This window comes from Mirounga leonina, unplaced genomic scaffold, assembly GCF_011800145.1.
Source record: "Mirounga leonina isolate KUSES-001 unplaced genomic scaffold, KU_Mleo_1.0 Mir_165, whole genome shotgun sequence".
NCBI lineage: Eukaryota > Metazoa > Chordata > Mammalia > Carnivora > Phocidae > Mirounga > Mirounga leonina.
The window spans coordinates 37,504,497-37,511,249 of NW_023270415.1; the positions used below are offsets into that span (position 1 = coordinate 37,504,497).

A 6,753-nucleotide genomic window follows, 5' to 3' on the forward strand; every position below is an offset into this window, starting at 1 on the left:
AATATGAAACTGGGCTGTGGTATCTACATCCTGAGTGTGTGGCCTAAGTCCCCAAATCACCACCCACTGGAGATGAACTTACAGCTAGATATCATATCTTCTTGAGGAAATCGATCACTGGGAAGAGTATTAGCAGACACAACAAATAGAAGAATTTGCACACCAAGGACTAGAAAAAAGGATACAATCTAGTCTGAAAGATACTTTGACATATTTATAAAGAAGGAGAGAATATAAATCACAATGAAAGAACGAGACAGTACATTAAATACGAGCAGACAGATTTATAAACAAGCCAAACAGAATCTTTCTGCAATAAAATATATATGCATAAGAAAGAAAATACTGAGTGGATAGATTTCAAATGTCTTTATTTCATTAGTTTATGTAATGCTTCTGTGTCTTTCTTTTTTTTAATTTTTTTTAAAGATTTTATTTATTTATTTGACAGAGAGAGACACAGCGAGAGAGGGAATAGAAGCAGGGGGAGTGGGAGAGGGAGAAGTAGACTCCCCGCTGAGCAGGGAGCCAGATGTGGGGCTCGATCCCAGGACCCTGGGATCATGACCTGAGCCGAAGGCAGACGCTTAGTGACTGAGCCACCCAGGCGCCCCTGAAGTCAGTGTTTTACTTGGTAAACATGTCTGAGACCATGCATCCCTGGCTGCTAAGCACCATGGCGGACAGGGCTAGAAAGGTAACAGCTTTATTTTGAGCAGGGGGCAAAGACAAGGCAGCACTTTACAGCTACATTGTAACTAGATCCTGCATCGCTTCTGTGTCTTTCATGAGTTAACTCTGGCGATTAAATCTTGCATATGTAGTATTTTTACACAGGGAAGAAAATTGATCCTCCTGCCCCTCTCTGGAATCGCATGTGTTTTACACGCTTTTACAGAAGTTGAGTCCAAAGTCTAGTTCTGAGCTCTGGATGCCACATTAAATTTCTAGCATACTTAGTATGAGTTTTTATGGCTTTCTATTATGGTTCTTAAAAACAAAATGCAAATAAGCACACTCCATGGCCACCTTCCAAAAGAACAACCCTATCAAAGATTCTAGTTATAGAAATGTAATAGGCAGTTAGACAGTTTTTAAAATGACTAATTTAACTATGTTTGACTGGTACATATTCTACCATAAAATTTAGAAATAACTATATGTTCACATTTATGGTTAAATTTATTTCTGAGATTTATAATAATCTGTTTTAAGATTGAGAACAAGGACAAATAGTTATTTTAGTGATACTATGTATCTGATGATATCACTATTATATAAATAGAGGTTGTCTTATTTTAAAATAATTTGCTAATTTTTAAATGCCTTAAGATGCCAGGTTTGCAATTCCTCTTCTTTTATCACTGAAACATATCAAGAAGAAATTATATAACGGTGGAAATTCAACTGTTCTTTCCAAGTAATCTAATCTGTGATGTATTCGACATCATAGTCCTTTCTTTCAAATCTATAGGAAATAAATACAAAATAGCAGTGGATGTTCAACAAGAGTGAGAATCTTCAAACAAGTCACTGTTAATTGTTAAGCAACTTGAAAGATTCTGAGATCCATACATATAAAAGAACTGCTATATTATTAACCAAGGAGGCCAAAAAGTCCCCCCCAAAATATAAAAGAATAAAGTTAGGAACAAAATAACAAAAATCTATTTTAAAGTAAAAAATAATGTCAATGTCTTTATGAAATTATCCTATTTGGTGGCATAAATTGAAGTTCTAGAGCCTCTAGAGGCAAATGTCAGAAATGGGTCCCTTTCTAAAAATAACTTTGCCAGGCATTTTAGAATTTTCTCTTATTTAATGAGCAAAGAATTATTGAAGAGGATGATTAAGGTAGAAAGGATAACTATAATTATATTTGTTCTAAGCCTTTTTTATGTATAAAACTGATTAGTGGAAGGTAATGTACTTTGCAAGATGCTGATTGGATAAGTTTATATCAACAAAATATCAATATTTAAATCAAATAAATAAGTGATCTATTAAAAAACTAAAACAATCCATTTTTCTCCAGTCGATATTCTTGATAACCTTGCGAATAAAGCTTAGCTACTATCATCATCCAAATAGAATCTCCCACTGGAACTAAATTGACTCTTTTTTCCTCCAAAGATTTATTTATTTATTTGAGAGAGGGCAAGCTTGTGAGGTGGCGGGGAGGGATAAAAGGAGAGGGAGAATCTCAAGCCAACTCTACGCTGAGTGTGGAGCCTGACTTGGGGCTCGATCTCATGACCCTGAGATCATGACCTGAGCTGCAATTAAGAGTCAGATGCTTAACCAACGGAGCCACCAGATGCCCCCTAAATTGACTCTTAATTGAAAGAACATCTAAAACCACTATATCAAAGTAAACAAATGAATTAATTAAATTGTCCCCAGATTTAATATTATTCTGATATTAAAAAGCCGCATTCAATGAAGGAAATTAAATCCTGACTTGTTTTCTTATGAATCTGAGAGGCTGAATATGCAAACAGATGATGATCAGACCATATATAAAAATAAAACTGACCCAAAACCTGCAGCACCTGCTCAGGAATCCAACCCCTTCACCTACAATAAACAGCTCGGGAAGCCAGGCTACTATATCACTGTTACAGGAAGCTAGACTGCTAACAATAACTTCTGTAATAATCGGCTCCAAATGTCCGGGACTTGCTAAATAACTGATAGCTCCCCTATTTTTTCTTCCTGCTTCTGACTTAGCACCCAACAGAGAAAGCCAAATATGCACCCCAAACTAATCACATGGGATGCCTGGCTTCTAGCTAGCCTGCCTAGAACTACCCCTTGCCAACAGCCTCCAATCAGGGCCTTCCTGAGAACTTCCCCTCCCACTAAAAGCTTTCCCACTCATCTGCTTTCCTTTGAGCGTCTGCCAAAATGCAAGTGGTGGTGGTGGCCGACTCCATTCTACAGCAAGCTCAGGATAAAAATAGCCTTTGCTTTTCTCATCTGATGAGTCTTCATTTATTTCCACAAACAGAAAGTATTGCAAGATGAATATTTCATAAAAAGTTAGTAACTAGCAGTTATTGAGCCCTTATCATGAACCATGCACTGTGTTAAATGTTTTACATGGATTATCTAATTTCACAGTAAATATAACAATGACTTCTGAAATTGGTACTATTATGGTATTCATTTTACAGAAGAAGGAACTGAGGCTTAGAGATGTTTAATAACTCATTTAATACATAGGTAATGAGCAGCTAAGCAAGGATTAAAATAAGGACAGTCTGATTCCACGGAGGATAACTTTCAACCACTATACTAAATTCAACTTGCGATGTGGAGATTGGTGCATATTTTAACTGTTTTTATAATAAAATAGAAAACAACAAGAACTTAATGTGTTTCCATCTCACCTTTGGTAATAAAATATTGTATGACAGAAGAGGAAGAGAACTTGGAATTCATTTATAACAAACGCCTTTTACAGATTATGTAAGTGAGGCTCAGAGGGGTGAAGGTAAGTTGCTCAATATTATATACCTACTTAACAGACAAGACTAAAGCCCAGGTTTTCTGACTCCCAGCCCAGCTTTCCAGCATGCTTCACTGGGAGACAGAACTTTTGCTTGGGTAGATTTGCAATTCCATAAAGACATTATGTAACAGTGTAATGCTGGCACGCTCCAAACAAATATTATTGTAACATGGCTAAACACATATCTTGTATGGAATGATATTTTAAGAGGCCACTGAAGTTCAGCAAATATTTGAGTGTTAACTATGTGTTAGGCACTGTTCCAGACACAAGTTTCATTTGTGAAAAAAATGGAAAAAACCCTATCTCTTTGGTTTACATTCTAATGGGAGGGAACAAACATTACACAGTGGTTACATTAAGCAGGCAAATTATATAATATGTCAGAAGGTAATAAGTGCTATGATAAAAAGAACAGTAGAGTAAGGTGAGATTGGGAGTACCGCCTTGGGACAAGGAGGGCAGATTACAGTTTTAAACAGGGTGATCAGAGTCAGCCTCATTGAGAAGGTGATATTTGAGTGGACTCTGAGGAGGGGAGGAAGTTAGCCGTGTGGATATGGTGGGAAGAGTGTTCCAGACAAAGGGAACAGCCAATGCAAAATCCTAAGGAGAGACTCCTCTGCTATGTTTGGAAAGAACAGCATGGGTGGCGGTAGGAATAAAAGGTGAGATGAGAACTGTAAACTCGTATGTGTGTGTAGGGGGCTTTTAACCAATAAGTTAACTTTATTAATTAAATATAAGCTACACATTTTCTGTTTACGCTATAAAACTATGTATTATAGGGTCAAAGAAGTGAGTGTGCTCTTTCTCAGCCTGGCTATAGTATGAATATCAGGATGAAAACTGGTTTGAAGCTCTAATCTGTTTTGTCAGCTTGATCAATTTTGTGAACATTGCTTGTGAATTCAATGTTAATGATTTGAATCAGGTGCCTGAAGTCCCTTCACCAGAGACTTTTCATTTAATCAGTAGTAGGGAAGGGGCTACACCTGGGCATTGTTTTCTAAATGCTTTTATGTGATTCTAAGCTGCAGTCAGCTTGAGAAGCATGACTCTGTTATATGGGAAAAAGAGAGGGCTTTTCTCATTCCTGCTCCCAGGTAGCCTGCCCAATACATTCATCATGCTTGCTGCTCCAGCTCACATCAGTTTGCAACTCCAAAACCACAAATCACCTCCACAAAAATCCTGAGACCTCACCAACCACCCCACTGGTGTAGGAAAGGCACCTTCCTCCTTTGTTGCCTTTTCCCCAGGTTCCCCACAACACCAACAAACAACACTGGGTATGGGTGTCAGATGACTGAAAAGTGTGTTTTCAAACAAGACAACTCAAGAGGAAGGGCATGAGAAGGGAGGAACAACATGGTTGGCATTGATTGCCTAATCAGAAAATTTCGGGGGCGCCTGGGTGGCTCAGTCAGTTAAGCGTCTGCCTTCGGCTCAGGTCATGATCCCAGGATCCTGGGATGGAGCCCCGCATCAGGCTCTCCGCTCAGCGGCGAGTCTGCTTCTCCCTCTCCCTCTGTGATCTCTCTCGCTTTCACTCTCTCTCAAATAAATAAAATCTTAAAAAAAAAAATTTCAGAACAAGGCTAATATTCAATTTCAAATTTTGGCATTGTCATGGTAGAAAATATTCTGTGTCCCCAAATCTTCTGTTTCATTCCTGTGCCTGGCACACTTTGGTACACAACAAATATTCGTCATGTAAATGAATGGATCAATTCAAGCAGGCCGAACACAAAGCAATGAACCCCCAACCCCTCCTTGCCCAAACCTCCCAATCTTGCTCCCCAGAGGCAATCACATTTAGCTCATTGGTACCCTCCTCTTTCTATGCCACTAATTCTGGACAAAATCAGTGTTAGATCTTGCATACTCACTTCCTGCCAATACAATTAAGGGTTTATTAAACCACCTCAAATTTTCCCTACCTGTAATACCTAATAAATTATACCACCATCATTAGCTTTTCCAGTAATTACCTTTGTGATACTAAGTAATAATCTTAAAATGATGATTCTTCCAGTTATAAGCAGTATTATAAGTTTCAATTACTTTTTCACACAAGAATATTGTATTCCATACCTTTCTCTTCTCTTTCCATTATCATGATTAACATTTAAAATGTTTTGTAACCATAGTTAGGAGATTGCTCTACAAGTGAAGTGTAAATTTGAAAATCAGTAAACAACTCTTTTTTTGTTTACTTCCGTTTTTTGTTACTCCAGTAAACAAAACAAAATCAGTAAACAACTCCTGCCCATGTGACTTGTATTCCCTGACTATGCTATACCTGTTTTTTGTATATTTTTAGTCATACACCCCCAGCCCTCTTGACTTCGAGTTGCCTTTTTATTTTTACTTGAATGGTCTGCCTTCATGGCATCATTAAAATAGTTTCTTCCGACATTTGCAGGATACTGTCACATCTAAGGACTCTCTTCTTTCCATGGGCAGTTCTCTTGCAGCCCTGAGGTCTCCTTTCGATTTGTATGGGGGGGTCTCAGGCCTGCTGCATGGTTGTCCTCCTGGGACTTGCCTTCATTGCTTTTCTGAGTTGGTCCTATTGTTCATATATTCAACCTGCTCCAATTTCTTGGATAATTCCTTTGTTTTGCCACCCCACATTCTTAAGTAACACCCTAAAAAAGAGTATTTGGGTGAGGAAGCTTTCTCAGTTCATGTTTAACTTTCTTTTTCATTCTGCCCCCATATTTTATTGATAGTTTGGCTTGGTTTAGAGTTCCAAGTTCAAAATCATTTTCCCATGGAACTTTCAGGCTTGCTCATCTCCTAATTTCCAGTCCTGTTGATGGGAAGCTAGCCTGTTGCTGGCCTGATTCTCATTCCTTTATAGAGGACCTGTATTTGCTATCTGGAAGCTTTGAGAATCTTTTAATTCTTGCTATCCTTAAATTTTAAGTTATGCCTCCATGGAGACCTTTTCTTTTTCCTTCTTAGGACTCAGTAGGTCTTATACATTTGCAGACTCATGTCTCTCTTTAGTTTTGAACATTTTTTTCTTGTAAATTTCATCCAACCATCTTCTCTGCCCTCATTTTCTGGATCTTCTACTCTTAGTAATGCAGAGTGTCTAAGTTGACCTTACAGGCCATGAGACAGACAAATGAGTTGTAATTCATATTTCCCCCTTCCATTTCGTTAAAGGCTTATCCAACAATGGCCCTGATGGTTTACTGGATGAGTGTTACCTATGATGCTATGTG

General features: G+C 38.1%; 1 non-coding gene across 1 annotated transcript; it reads right to left on the reverse strand.

Annotated features, from left to right (window-relative positions):
- Nucleotides 1-640: 640 nt before the first annotated feature.
- On the reverse strand, nt 641-771 carry LOC118015473. Its single transcript, XR_004680641.1, has one exon. It is a non-coding gene; the product is annotated as a small nucleolar RNA SNORA63 (small nucleolar RNA).
- Nucleotides 772-6,753: the final 5,982 nt, after the last annotated feature.